The sequence below is a fragment of the Bubalus kerabau genome, chromosome 4, assembly GCF_029407905.1.
Source record: "Bubalus kerabau isolate K-KA32 ecotype Philippines breed swamp buffalo chromosome 4, PCC_UOA_SB_1v2, whole genome shotgun sequence".
NCBI classification, from domain to species: domain Eukaryota; kingdom Metazoa; phylum Chordata; class Mammalia; order Artiodactyla; family Bovidae; genus Bubalus; species Bubalus kerabau.
The window spans coordinates 175,536,281-175,551,720 of NC_073627.1; the positions used below are offsets into that span (position 1 = coordinate 175,536,281).

The 15,440-nt window shown below is 47.3% G+C and overlaps 1 protein-coding gene and 1 long non-coding RNA gene across 4 annotated transcripts in view; both read right to left on the reverse strand.

Annotated features, from left to right (window-relative positions):
- Positions 1 to 15,440, reverse strand: part of ASTN2 (astrotactin 2) — a 1,029,079-nt gene that overhangs the window by 99,067 nt on the left and 914,572 nt on the right. The window lies entirely within an intron of this gene.
- On the reverse strand, positions 8,473 to 13,101 carry LOC129650712 (uncharacterized). Its single transcript, XR_008713960.1, has 2 exons — positions 12,918 to 13,101; positions 8,473 to 12,706 (listed from the first exon to the last, which is right to left on the reverse strand). It is a non-coding gene; the product is annotated as an uncharacterized LOC129650712 (long non-coding RNA).

The window sequence follows — 15,440 nt, forward strand, 5'->3', positions numbered from 1 at the left end:
AGAGTCTAGAAAAATGGTACAGATGAACCTATCTGCAGGGCAGGAATGGAGATGCAGACGTAGAGACTGGACTTGTGGACACAGTGGGAATGGAGAGGGCACAAACTGAGAGAGCGGCGTTGACATATATACACTACCAGGTGTGAAACAGATAGCTAGCGGGAAGCTACTATATAACACACGGGGCCCAGCCTGGCGCTCTGTGATGACCTAGAGGGTAGGATAGGAGAGGGTATGAGGGAGGTCAAGGCAGTGGGGGTGGGGGAGGTAAATGTATACTTACGGCTGATTTCACATTGTGGTAAGGCAGAAACAGACATGACATTGTAAACCAATTACCCTCCAATTAAAAAGAAAAAAAAAGAAGGAGAGAAGGGAGTTGACATCTATTGAACATATACCATGATATCCAAGCAAAGCACAGCTATTGCCTTATGGAGCTTTACTGTAGAATGGGGAAGACAGGCATGTCAAGAGGTACAGAGTATATAGTTTGATGAGTACTGATGCTGAAGCTCCAATACTTTGGCCACCTGATGCAAAGAACTAACTCATTGGAAAAGACCCTGGTGCTGGAAAAGATTAAAGGCAGGAGGAGAAAGGGATGACAGAGGATGAGACGGCTGGAGGCATCACCGACTCGATGGACATGAGTCTGGGTAAACTCCGGGAGTTGATGATGGACAGGGAAGCCTGGCGTGCTACAGTCCATAGGGTTGCAAAGAGTCGGACATGGCTGAGCGACTGAACTGAACTGATACCAGAGATACCCACAAAAGCTTGCATGATAGCCACTGGGGTGATGGATGTGCTTTATTCCCAACTGTCTCATGAGAAAACTGGGCTCAGGGATGCTAAGGACCAGCCCCCAGACCACGAAGCCAGTGCACGGAAGGAGCCAGAGTTGCACTCCAGTCACCCTGCGTACAAAGCCCTTGCTCTTTTGGACCTCACCCAGCTGCCCTGAGCTTCGATGAAGTGCATCTGCAGGCATGCTGGAGGGAGGCGGTGGGAATAAAATTATTTCATTTATGTTTTATTTATGTGGTGCCATGATATTTATCTAGAGGCTTTCATCTGAGATGTGAAGTGTTTTATAAACAGGTTCTTATTATTGCCTCTCTCCCTTTGCACTCCTCCACCTGAGTCCTTGGGAACCACAGAGCTGCCAGGAATGGCCAAGGTCACAAGTATGGACAGGTGGATGTGTGACGGTGGTTCCCCGCATGCAGACACAGCTGTGTTTGGTGATAACAGCGATCCTCTCTTAGTAGATCTGTTGTTTGCTAACCTCGTTCTCATCCACCTTTCATGTGATCCTCATGTCGGTCATGTGAAATAGGTAGAGCAAGCATCCATTTACAAAGGAGGCAACTGAGGCCCAGAGTTGGCCTCAATTCATTTGCTTAAAGGCACAGGACCTGTGATAGAGCAGTGAGGACTCAAACTCAGTTCTGCTGAATCACACGTCCGCGGTGTCATGGAGCAGCTCTGGGCCACGGACTTAGGAGTCAGGCAGGCCTGAGACTGCGCTGTGCAACTATCTTCAAGGCTGCATGGCCTGGAACGGTGACTTCCTCTCTCTGAATTCTGCTTCTTCATCTGTGAGGTGAGCAAACCAATCAGTCCTACCCCAGCATGCTGTGCAGAGTCCCCATGAGAATTATATTGAAAGTAGAAGGAACGTCTCAAAATGCCTGGCACGCAGGAAATTCTCAATAAACAGCAGCTACAGTGAGGAGCCCAACCGAGGTCTCCATCCACTATCAATGCTATCTGCAGGGAAGAACTGGAGCATGCATTACCCTTCAGAGGGTCTGCTTCGAGGCAGGTCAAGGTGTGGGGTTTACCTGTAACTGCCACCCAAGCGGAGGCATCGATCTGTGTGGGGGGCGGGGGGCAGGGGCGTTCTCAGGCAGCCAGTTGGCAGCTGGGGGAGGCACGCACTCCCCCACTCACCCCCACAGGTGGCCCTGCCCACCTGTCTGCAGTCCTCCCCATCTGGCAGCCTTGCTTTGCCCGGGAGAAGAGCAGCAAAGCTGTGTCCCCGGGTGCTCCCCTCCCAGTTCCCCCACTGGGGGACCCAAGCCAAAGAAAACCAACGCGCCGTGTTTGTTTTCGAAGCCGGAGCCAGCCGCGATTCCCGTAAGGCACGCCTGGCTTAATGGGGCTGTGTCTGGGCCTTGCCTGGAAGCCAGGCTCTGGCGGAGTCAGAGGCGAGTCTCCTGCCTGGCCCCACTGCAGGCGGTGGCATTTGCTTGAGGTGACTCAAAGTCCGGACCGGGGAGGGGGAGATGGCAAGACGCTTGGCCCTGATTCTCTCCGAGCTGATTCACCGTGTGACCCTGGACATCGTGTCCTTTACCCCACGCTGGCCTCAGTTTCTCCAAAGGGCAGTTTCTTCTCAATCAGTTAACTGTCCCTAATGGGGAGCTTTTTTTAAAAGATGAGCCCCACCCCGTAAATTTACATTAAATCCGTCTGCTCTGGGGTCTGGGCAACAGTAAGTGTTGAGAGCTCAATAGGTGATTCCAGGAGGCGGCCAGGTGCAGACCCATGGCCCTAAATGAATTCTTAGAGCCCTGTCATTTAAGGAATCTATGAAAGAGGTGAAGATGCAGAAGCAGAGGGTTCTAGAAGGAGGACCCTTAAAGGCTCTTTGTCTTTAAAACCCCATCTAATCAAACTGCCTCACTGGACAGATGAGCAAAGTGAGGCCCAGAGGAAAGGGATGAGTCCACAGCCTCCCACTGAGTGACCGGTAAGCCTAGTCTAAGCCTGGGTCTCCTGACTCACATTGCAAGTAACAAAATACGGAAAATAAAAGGTTTCGAAGAAGAGGAGAGGCGGGAGCCGGAGAAAAAGGGAAAAAGTAAGTGGAGGAGGGAAAATTTAAAAAGGAAGAAGAAGAAGAGAAGGAAGTGAAAGGCAAGAACGGGAGCAAGGGAAGAGAAGCGGGGATGAAGAAAGAAGAACAGGGGCATGAGCCACTTGGCTGGCTCCCAGCGATGCAGGGCCGTCCTGAGCCACGCTTGGCTGTACAGCGCGTATTCAGCAAAACGCAACCCAGCCGAGAGCAAGAGCTCTGTCCCCGCTGGGGCCCCGGGCTGGAGCCTGCATGGGGGCGGTCTGACTCACAGCTGCTGCCTCCTCACTCCCAGCCTCTTGCTCAACCCAGGCAGAGGCTGGAATGGATGCTCTTTTGCAAGGTGATCCCAGCAGAGAGGGCCCTGGAACCTTTGGGAAAGGACTCGAGCTACAGGCAGGGAATGGACGGGGCAGGAGACCCTGGGCTTCTGCTCTGCTGAACAGTGAGCAGCTGACAGAGGCCTCCAGCACCGCAGCTGATGCTCACCTCCACTGCAGTTGCCCTTCCTCACGGACACCCTCCCTAGCGTGGCACTCAACATCTGGTTCTGTAACGCCTCTTTACTCGCCAGTCCCCACAGTGCTTTTTTACACTATCTGTAAAACCACTAACTTCCCCCACTCCTTTGCTTATGATATGTTCACTTTCCAGCCAACTGATTCCATAAGTAGGATCCTTCAAAATCCTACTTATTACTTTTTAATGAAATGTCACTTTTAAAAATTATGTCTATGAGGATAGTCTTTCTTTCTCTTTAAACTGAAGCATATTCGGTTTACAATACTAGGTTAGTTTTCAGTGTAGAGCAAAGTGATTCAGTTACATACGGATTTTTTCAGATTATTTCCATTATAGGTTGTTACAAGATACTGAATGTTGTTCCCCGTCTCATGCAGTAAATCGTTATTGCTTACCTATTTTATGTATGGTAACCCACTCCAATCTTCTTGCCTGGAGAATCCCAGGGACAGGGGAGTCTGGTGGGCTGCCGTCTATGGGGTCGCACAGAGTCGGACACGACTGAAGTGGCTTAGCAGCAGCAGCAGTATGTATCTGTTAATCCCAAGCTCCTAATTCATCCCTTTGCCCTTTGGCAACCATAGGTTTGCTCTCTGTCTGTGAGTCAGTTTCTGCTTCGTATGTAGATTCATTTGTATTATATTTCAGATTCCACATATAAGTGATACCCTGTAATGTTTGTCTTTCTCTGTCTGACTCACTTCATTGAGTATGGTATTTTCTAGGTCCATCTCTGTTGCTGCGAATGACAGTATTTTTCATTCTCTTTTACGTCTGAGTAATATTCCACTGTGCGTGAATGTGTATGTGTACACACGTCTTAAACCAGTCGTCCGTTGCTGGGCACTTGGGTTGTCTCTGTGTCCTGGCTATCGTCAATAGTTCTGCTACGGACACTGGGATGCATGGCTCTTTTTTAATTAGAGCTTTCCTCTTTTCTGAATTTTCACCCAGGAATGGGACTTCTGGATCATAAGGAAGCTCTATGAAGTACATCTGTTTTAATTCCACTCTGACCAAGCAGCCCTCCAAGATGAACAGTGAAAAGTGTTAGCTGCTCAGTCATGTGTGACTCTTTGCAACACCCATGGACTGTAGCCCACCAGGCTCCTCTGTCCATGGAATTTTCTAGGCAAGAATACTGGAGTGGGTTGCCATTCCCTTCTCCAGGGATCTTCCCCAAACCAGGGATCAAACCCAGGTCTCCTGCATTGCAAGCAGATTCTTTACCATCCGAACCACCAGGGAAGCTCTCCCAGATACCCATGGTCAAAATCATTCCTTTCATGTCCTATAAATCTTGTTTCTCATCCATAACACTTAATACTCTGGATTTTCTATCAGACCGCAGAACTGAAAGATCTGATTTATACCAGTGTAACATCTCTGAGCATAAGCTGTGAATTCTGACAAATCTAGGTTTCAATCTAGGTACCTACATTGCTATACTTGTGCTTTGGGGCTTGCCTATAAGACAAGGCTATCTATTCTTACCTCCTTGGCTGGATGTGGGCATCACCATCAGAAGTCTGGGTGAGGAGGAGATTAGGGGAGGGGGGCAGAAAGCAAGAGCGAAGCCTGAAAGGCTGCAGCTATAAAGATGACATTAGGTTCTTTAACGGATATGGAAACAGGCTGGCGGATCTGAACACACTGTACATTCAAGACCTTACTCCCCACTCATAATAGTCCTGTGAGATAGGCAGGAATTCCCGTCCCTAAAAACGGAGAAACACCCCTGCCCGATGTAGGGAAGCTTGGGACAAGGCCAAGGCTAGATTGGAACTCAGGCCCTCCTGACCCCTAAGATGCCTTGCTTGCTCCTGTTCCAGCAGTTCTGCTGTCTGCCAGGAAGAGAAGCAGGCTTGGCCCCCGGAGTCAGGAGATGTCAGCCTCTGGGCGCACAGGGACCTAACCTCGGGTCTAAAGGAAGCGGAACACACTCAGCCTGCGCCGCCTTTCACAAGAAGCCAGGATGTGGTGCGGAGAGAGGAGGAGGGGCATTTCACGGGCCTGCAGAACCCTTTGGGAGAACATTCATTTGGTTTCATCATCCCATGGAGAGTCTCCATCATGGTGACTCGCAAACATTAGGAGACATGGGATCACTTGGGGAGCGTGTAAAAAATAAAGATTCCCAGAAATTCTGATTCAGTAGCTTTGGGGTCAACACAGTAATTTGCATTATTAACATGTTCTCCCTGGTGATTCTCTTATAAATGGACCACACATTGCAAAATAGTTTAGCCTTCCCTTGATCTAAATCCTCTCTCTCTCTCCTCCCAGCCTGGCCTGCTCCCACATCAGAATTCATCTTTGACCCACTGACTAGGTCAGTGTGAACACCCCTTCCTGCTGCCATTACCCACCGCTTCCTCCTGTCTGGTTTCATCTGGGCCCTAGACTGGGGAAGGCATATCTGAGGAGGCAACTGAGCCTCTCCACCTCTGTGAGGTCAGCCCCTGCCCAGGAATGTCAGCTCCCTGTAGCCTCCCTTCCTGACTTTTTTGGGACTTAATTCTCTTTCTCCAGAATTGCTTCTTTTCCTGTATTCCTTTCCACTGGGAAACTGGCGGCAGCATCTATATAGTCACTAGTCCTGACTCAACTCTTAAGAGTCTATGTCCACTCTGTCCATTCAGTCTTCTCCTCCAGCAAAACACACACACACACACCCCCACCACTACCACTGCTACGACCAACTCCACTGCACTATGGATTCTATGTCTCAGCATCCCTCCCACCCTCCCCACTACCATCATTCCAACCATCATCCCCACTTCCCCCTGGACCACTGCAGTTCAATGAGGCTGAAAAGTAGGTTAGGAGGGATAAGAAATCGAGCTGGGGAGTAAGGAAGCAGGACCTTGCCATCTCAGATTCTTAGGGAATAGAGCTGTGGAGAACTAAGAGCAAAGAAAAGCAAGATGATGTCTAACCAAGTTCGCAGTTCTAGCCATAAAGATACGGCTAGCACATTTTGAAACAGCCTGCCGTATGTGTGAATGTGTGTGCATACATGTATGTGCACACATGGATATGTGCGGGTGTTCATGTATAGAGACATATACATACATATACACACATGCACACACATGTACATATGCCCTTGATTGTAATAAATTTCAGAGAAACAGAAGTGTCCATGAAGAATTTTGGCCCTTGTTCCAGTAGTTTCCAGAGGCCAAAGTTGGCCCACTGGACTCTCGTAAGGCCAAAGAGTAAGATTCTTCCCTCATGGGACGTGTGAAGGTGTGGGTAAATTACAAAAGCACGTTCTAATTCAACTTCCTCCCCATGCCTGAATTAATCTATCATCCAAAATAGGCATATTGGGACTTCCCTGATGGCCCAGTGGCTAAGACTTTGCACCCCTCACTGTAGGGGCCCTGGGTTCAATACCTGGTCAGGGATTGCATGCATCTCACATGCTGCAACTAAGACCCAAATAAATAAATATTTTAAAAGTAATGATAAAACAGGCATATTGCTAGGTAAATAATGTGTTTCACTTGTTTTCATTTATTTTCTTTGAGGTGTTGTGTGTGTATGCATGCATGCATGGGGGTAGGTGTTTGTTTAACTGATAGCGAGTTTATAAAATGGGTGCTTCAAACTCTTATTTAAACAGGGAATCACTTATGCCTAATCAAATCTCAGGGGAAAACCCAACAGGTAAAGGTAAGGAGCTCTGCTGGTAGCACGAAGTGAATGGGTACAAACTCCTGTCTTTAATTTCCCTCCCATGGTGGCTCCTGGGATGTCTCAAGATAAACCTAAGTTTCTGATAACATAGTTTGAGAAACTGTTGATTTTGTCCAGACTCCTTATCCTGAGAACCAGAGAGGAGACCATGCAGTGGGCCACAGCAGAACTGGTATATGAACCTTTTCATACCAGCATCCCACCAGCCAAAGGACTCGATCTCATATGCTCGTGTGAAAAGCCCAACCCAGGGGTTAAAGGACAGATGAAGACCCAAAGGCTGGTACCCTGAAACTTGGCATCACCTGGAGCCAGGTTTGGACTCCAGTGTTCTTGCCTGGAGAATCCCATGGACAGAGGAGTCTGACAGGCTACAGTCCATAGGGTCACAAAGAGCCAGACACAACTGAAGTGACTTAGCATGCATGTACTCTGGTCCGAGCCGCCATGGGCAGAACGCAGAAATGACCTCTGTAGGATAGTCAAGAACTTTTGGTGGGATTTTACAGCTTCCTTTGGAGATCTATGAGTGTATTTGTGTCATGAAGAGAATGGGGCAGATTCTGGTGAGGAGGGGGTGGTAAGCTGCAAAGAACAAACCCAGTACAGAGGAGAGGGCCGGGTGAGACAGAAGGCTTCCCCTGGCTGAAAGTCTCAAGAGGTGTCTCAGTTCAGTTCAGTTCAGTCGCTCCGTCGTGTCCGACTCTTTGCGACCCCATGAATCACAGCACGCCAGGCCTCTCTGTCCATCACCAACTCCCAGAGTTCACTCAGACTCACGTCCATCGAGTCAGTGATGTCATCCAGCCATCTCATCCTCTGTCGTCCCCTTCTCCTCCTGCCCCCAATCCCTCCCAGCATCAGAGTCTTTTCCAATGAGTCAACTCTTCACATGAGGTGGCCAAAGTACTGGAGTTTCAGCTTTAGCAGCATTCCTTCCAAAGAAATCCCAGGGCTGATCTCCTTCAGAATGGACTGGTTGGATCTCCTTGCAGTCCAAGGGACTCTCAAGAGTCTTCTCCAACACCACAGTTCAAAAGCATCAATTCTTTGGTGCTCAGCTTTCTTCACAGTCCAACTCTCACATTCATAAATGACCACTGGAAAAACCATAGCCTTGACTAGACAGACCTTTGTCGGCAAAGTAATGTCTCTGCTTTTGAATATGCTATCTAGGTTGGTCATAACTTTTCTTCCAAGGAGTAAGCGTCTTTTAATTTCATGGCTGCAGTCACCATCTGCAGTGATTTTGGAAAATCACAAAAAAATAAAGTCTGACACTGTTTCCACTGTTTCCCCATCTATTTCAAACAGATCCCCTCTTTGCTTTTTTTTTTTTTTTAAGTACCTTCCTTTTCACTTTTTTTTTTTTTTTAATGGTCTGCTGGTTTCATGAAGATTATGTGAATCTTCAGATGTGTCTTATATGAGGCCAGAGTGTCTACCTTTGACTCTAAAACAAGTATGATCACTAACCAGTCTCACTTCACTTCGTTTTTGTTCCCAAATTAAAAATAAATAAAATGATGCAACTTGAGATGTTTATAGCATTCACCTCCAAGGAACCCTAGATGAGGGGCTGAAATCCAAACAGCACCAAGCCAGGCTTCACTGCTTATTTTTCTTCACTTTGCTCTTCTGGATCTCAACTCTCCGCATCTGTTGTATCACCCTTATGGCTGGCAGATGTCGCCTGGGCAGCAACTCAGTGTAAGGGCACAGAGTTTGGTCCTGAGATGGAACGGAAAGTGTGTTTGGGAAAAACTGCCTGCTCTCAGAATGCTGACAAACACACAGCTCTGACATGCAGCAGAAAGGGTGCCGGGTTTGGAACCAGAAAGACTCGAGCCCAAGCCAAATTTCTATCTGCCCAGGTGGGCATGACTCAGACAAAACGCTTCAGCTGAGTCTCTGCTCTATCATGAGGCTGTGATAACAGCTCTTACCTAGGTAGCCCTGGTGCCTTGTGCATATTCAACAAAAGTCACAGCTTTTCTCACCTCTCTTACAACATCTGGGCAAGTCAAACGTGGGGTCTACCAGTCTGCTGACTCGACCTTGAACAAAACTTGAAGTTCAGAAAATTACAGTGGAAGAACAGGACAGCAGCCTTCAGAGAGTCTTCTACCAGCTATAAGTAAATATATCTGAGGATGCAAGTTACTCAACGAGTATTGAATGATTAAACTACTAATTAACAGTCAAAGTTCAGCACACTTGTGGATGATTTATTTTCCAGTTTATATAATTTAGCACTAATTACCTTATCACTATAGTAGTCACTTAATTTACTCAGTAAAGCAGAAAGAATGTGAAAAAAAAAATCAGTATCTTTCTTAATAATTCCATAGACACAGAGTGCTGTGATGGAAAAAAAATAGTAATAATATAACCTTTTTCTTGACAAAGTCTTTTCCCAAGGGATCCCACTCCTGAAGAGTGAATTGTTCCCTTCAAAGAGGCAATTTGGCATTTATTTGGGAAGCAAGGGAGAACACACTCTGGAACGCAGAGTACTTGGTCTAGTTTAGTCCCACCATTGGCACAGATTTATTGTGTGACAGCGAGCCAGTCCCCTCTCTGGTTAAAAAAACATTCTATTGGGTTACAAGGTGTTTACCAAAGTGTGGGACACATCAGAATTAAATCATTTAGTAATAACAAAAGAACTTTCTAATCTTCTTTCAGCCCTTCCAATTCAGTCATGGAGAATGGCTTGCTTTGGTGAGAATGGCTTGCTTTGGTGAGAATGGCTTGCTTTGGTGCCAAAATGCTTTTGACAATTCTGTAACACCTGACAACCTTCCTTTAAAAAACAAAACAAAATAAAAAAAGGGGGGGGTGCAGAACAAGGCTGTAATCCAGAGCCTTCCAGAAGCAACAACAGCTGTCCAGAATTCTATAAAAATTGTTTTGTTTTCATTGTATCGATTTTTAGAGTTATCTTCCATTTATGGCAAGTAATCCTGGTTTTTCCACTTACTGGTAGTGATAAAAATTTCCATTTAAAAATCATTGATTCAGCCAAAAATAAAAACAATAACAACGGGTCCATTTTAAGAAGAACGCATTAAGTTAATAATATCCCGGGTATGACAAAACTGGGAAGTGATGTTCAGACAAGGGATAGGAGAAACTGTGCTGGCTGATTTTCCAGGGTCCTTTGAGAAGGAAAACCCAGATGATGTGAGCTCTTCAAATCCTGAACCTGCCAGCCAGAACATTCTTAAGGGGATCGAATGGACTTCGGTTTTCAGGGAAACAGAGTTTTGGTTTCCCGGAAAATCCTTTCGTATAATGTGATTCCCGGATATTCCAGAGCATCTATGTTCCTCAACCAGTTGTGTGGAAGGGAGAGAAGCAGGTCGGCAGAGGCTCTGGGATGAGCCAAGCGCTCTTCCACTTTCGAAGCTCCACGAAATGGCCCACAACCACCTGGAGGCCACCACAGCAAGAGGCTGAGGCCCTGCGACTTCTCTGAGCGCCCCGGCCTGGGCCTCTCTGCATCCCGGCCAAGAAGAGAGGCCAGGCCAGAGGCACAGGCCAGCCAGCTCGTGCGCAGCTGGGAACCCTGAGCCAAAAGCAAGTCAACAGCCCCAAAACAGATTCTGGTTCCTGTACCCTCCCCCACGCCACCCCAGCCTGAAATACAGCCGAGCAGGAAGGTGAGACCAGGACAAGCCCGAACTGCAGAGAACGGGTTTGAGTGGGAAGGGGGTGGGTTCATCCCTCACCACTCAGAACACTTCGCACCCTCTTCCGCCCTGCCCTCCACCCACACCCAGGCCATCAGGGTTCATCAAGACCCCTGACTGAAGCTGACCTCAGGGAAAGCCGCTATTAAACAGTGCTCTGAAGACTCTAGTGAGGTTGGTGTGGTGGGGAGGAAGGAAGTCCTCAGCTCTGCAGAGGGAAGAGGGGAAGCAATGGATATGGATGTTTCTGTGAATTTCACGTTCCCTGAACAATACATGGGGTCAGCTAAATTAAAAAGACTAAATCCCCACCCTGGAGCTGGTAGCTGAATGATAAGAGCTGTGGGCTGTGGAATGAGGAGAGGCCTTGGGGTGGATGGAGGGCAGTATTTAGGATAACTAGTGGCTCCAGTTAGGGGCTACTAGTTCTGGGAGTACATTGATCCATCATGGGGACAAGTCATAAACTCCCAGCGCGGCAGCATCAGGCTGAGCAAAAAGGATCTACTGCATTCATCCGGCTGATCATCCGTTCAGCAATACTGCATTTAACACCCAAAAGGTGCACGGCTCAGAGCCAAGTACTGAGGGTGCGACAGAGAACAGCTGGGCACCACCCCTGCCCTCTGAGCACTCTACCTTCCTGCAGAGAAAGAGAAAATCTGAACAAATAATTGCAATAAATGTAAAGAGAGACCTTAGGTGAGTGAATGCTCGAAACCCAAGTCACTCTGGTTAGGAGTGTCTGAGACACTTGGAGAAGGGTCTTCATATTCCTGGTTTTAAATTTCCTCCTTGGTGACAAGCATGAAGGTCTAGATCCATGGGTTTTAAGTCCCAGGGTTCTTTAGAAAAGCAGAGGGTCGCTGAGCAGACTTCAGTCTAGATCCCCAAGGCACCTGCTTTTAGTTTGTTTTGTACATTGGCCCTTCTAAACTGTGCTTGAATAAAGGGTTCTGCTGATACTAAAGGAAGGGGGAGGAGAAGGGAAAGGGGACAGAGAAAAGGAAGGGAGAGCCAGAGAGAGAGAAGATGGGAAAGAAAGAGGAAGAGACAGAGAGGAGGAGAGGGAGGGGGAGGAAGAAAAATTGAGAAATCAAGAAGGAGGCTGATAAACTAGGTCACCAAGATTCCTTCCGGTTTGGCTTTCAAGGGTGGTGATGACACAGATGTTCCCAAATTTAAGCCAGCAGCTCTGAGTGATAAGAATGTATCTATGGCGTTCTATATCCATGACATTCACAGTCACATGCCGAAGTAATTTTCCACCCACTTTACCCATTTGTTTTCCTGAAAGCACCTAGGAAGTCACTGGAGTATGCGTCCACACGCGCACAAGTGCTCAGTATAGGTAAAGGGCAAGCATTACATAAACAGACAGAGGAATGTAGGTGAAGAGGGCAAATAGATGGACCACTGCGTGTGGCTAAGCGCTGTTCGATTCAGTGATGGAGTGGTGAAAAGCCCAGCGTTTTGAGCTTAAATGGCTACTGCTTTCTGGATATGTGATTTGGAGGAACTTAACTTCTTCCAGTCTCTGTCTCTTGTTCTGTGAAACGGGAAGAATGTCTAACTCTGCAGCGTTCTTAGGTGGGTTAAATATGAGAGTGCGATGCCAACACTCTGCCTGGTGAGTAGCACATGGTAGACATTCATAGGTCATATTCTCCTTCCCTGTTTGGTCCTTTCCTAAATGTCTAGGCGTGGACGGCCACCATTTTTCTGATGTGCTTTCTGATTTTTCTTTCTTGCTTTCAATTCAGACAGTGACACTGTCACTTGGAAATTGTCCTTGAAGAAACCACAGGTTGGTTCAGAAGCGAAAGGACTGCAATTTGGAGGAGCTTTGGCTGAGTCTCTTCACATCCCCACATAAATTACCTAAGTAATGTCTGGTCCTCCAGTGGAATAGTGGAAACTGTATATGAGCAAAGATGGAAAAAAAAAGATATGAATTATCTGCAATCACTGCCCTTCAAAATAACTACTGTTGGCATCTTGGTGTGTATATCCCCTACTTTTTTTCTAAGTATATATAAACAAATGTAATATTTTCTATAAGCCCCCAGGGTGAAATAGGCACTGTGATAATACAGACAAACAAAAATACAGTAACAAACCACACACACCTCTTATTTTGCTCTTTGGTTCCTTAGCAGCTCTGAATCTGTATTTGCTTCAAGTACTGTTCATGTTCCAAGAGGCTGTGACTGGATACACGCGGGCGGATTTTTGTTTTTACAGAAGTCCCATCACAGAGCTATCAGCAGAGAAGTCAAACAACCATGCCCAGCTGCTGCAATCCGCCTGCAGCCACTGCCCGGCTGTCAGTAGGAACACGTGGCGAGGCCTGAGACGGAGACCGCGTGCCTGGGCCTGGTCTGTGCTGGCTGACGGGGGACCCCTTCCTGTCTCTCGTAAGACTGCGGGAGCACAGAAGCAGCGGCCAGGGCTGCGGCCGAGGCGTGAATCCCAGTGATGTGAGCTTGTCTGAGCCCCAGTTCTCCTCTGAGGGAAAACGGAGATGAGAACCGTACCTGCTTTACAAGACTGACATGAGGGTTGAACGGATTGTGTAAGATTGCCTGGCATGTGCTAGCTGCTTAATAAGTGCACACTCGTGTTCATTTTCTCATTCATTCAGCAGATACTTATTAAGCACCTACTGTGAGCCCGCCATTCTTGTAGGCACTCAGAACAGACCAGCCAACAAAACAGAAAGGACAAAAGAAATGGTGACTTGCTGCTTTTCTGGAGCTTACACCTGGGGAACAGGGGAAGCAGTTTCAACCCCACTCTCCCAGCCTTCTGTCCCGCCAGCCAGGGCCTTCTGGGGAAGACCTGAGTCTCTGGGGCTGGAGGAGGCCTCCCCTTCTCTGCACTCAGGTACCCAGGGTGGCTCAGGGACCTTGGGGATCTCCACATTAGACCCTTATTCCAGGGGAAAGCCTCTGTCCTAACCTTACTCCAGCCCCCAGACAGAAGCAGAAGGCAGAGACCTGGGGAATCTAACCAGACCAGATGCACAGTTCAGGGAGGGGAAGGTCATCAGACACATGGCGAATCCACCTCTACCTGGCCCTATGGGACTAGTGCTGAGAACTGAGGTGAAACAAATCCAGTTTTTTTGGCTTTTTTTTCCCACAACTTATTTAGAGGCGAATTCTAATCCGGATTCACTGTGAGCTATCTACAGTCTTTTATCTTTAATTTGACTTAGTGTGCTTATGTCATTATTTATAGAGCTGCAGAAAAGAAGTTTGGCATTTCATTATGGAGCTGCTGAGTGAAAATGGCATACCCACTGCATTACCTTTCTAAAAAAAAAAGGAAAAAAAAAAAAAGATTGCATGATAGCTCTAGCCCTTACTTTTAAAGAAATCTCCATACTGTTCCCCATAGTGGTTATATCTGTTTGCATTCTCACCAACCTTGCAAGAAGGTTCCCTTTTCTCCACATTCTGTCCAGCCTTTATTGTTTGTAGATTTTTTTAATGACGGCTGTTCTGACCAGTGTGAGGTGATACCTCATTTGCAAGGCAGTGACGGAGACACAGAGAGCAGACTGGCGGACCCAGCGTGGGAGGGACGAACTCAGAGAGTAGCGCGGAAACGTGTACATTATCATGCGTGTAACAGACGGCCTGTGTGATGCAGGGAGCTCAGCCCGGTGCTCTGCGGCAACCTAGAGGGGTGGGAGGGGGTTCAAGAGGCAGGGACCGTATGTATGCCCGTGGCTGACTCATGCTGATGTATGGCAGAAGCCAGCATAATATAAAGCAAATATCTTGCATTAAAAAAAAATTTTTTTTAATAAATAAATTCCAGCCCCTAAAAAAAAAAAAAAAAAAAATCTGAATCCAGAAGCACACCTAGCACTAAGGATTTTGGATAAGGGATTGTGGATAAGGGATTGTTGGCCTGTAGTATTGTTTCTTCTGTTTTACAGGTAAGGAAGCTGAGCTGCAGGAAACCTATGGGACTTGTCCAAGGTTACACTTTAGTAACAGAATCCAGATTTGCACTTTGGAAGTCTGATTTAAGAATGTGTGTTCTCTATACTCTTCATACAGGCCTCTATACTACTCTGCCTTTGTTACTCCCTAGTCCTGGGTGTTCTTTGGAAGGACTGATGCTGAAGCTGAAGCTCCAATGCTTTGGCCACCTGATGCAAAGAGCTGACTCATTAGAAAAGACCCTGATGCTCGGAAAGACTGAGGGCAGGAGGAGAAGGGGACGACAGAGGATGAGATGGTTGGATGTCATCACCAATTCAATGGACATGAGTTTGGGTGGACTCCGGGAGTTGGTGATGGACAGGGAGGCCTGGCGTGCTGCGGTTCATGGGGTCGCAAAGAGTTGGACACGACTGAGCGACTGAACTGAACTAAAACTATTATTGCTTCCTGGCAATTTATCTCCCTTTATTTTTTTCATTTAATCCTCACAACAATAAAACAGATAGCTACCATTATTGTCCATATTTTGTTGGTAAAGGAGCAATTGTTTAAAGTGACATATTTAAGGTCATGGAGCTTAACAGGCAGTATGACTGGGATTTGAACCCAGGACTGTCTGGTTCTAATGCCTACTCCGAATTACTGTATTACACCTGCCACAGCCCAGCGGGGCCCCAATGTCTGCCATCACAC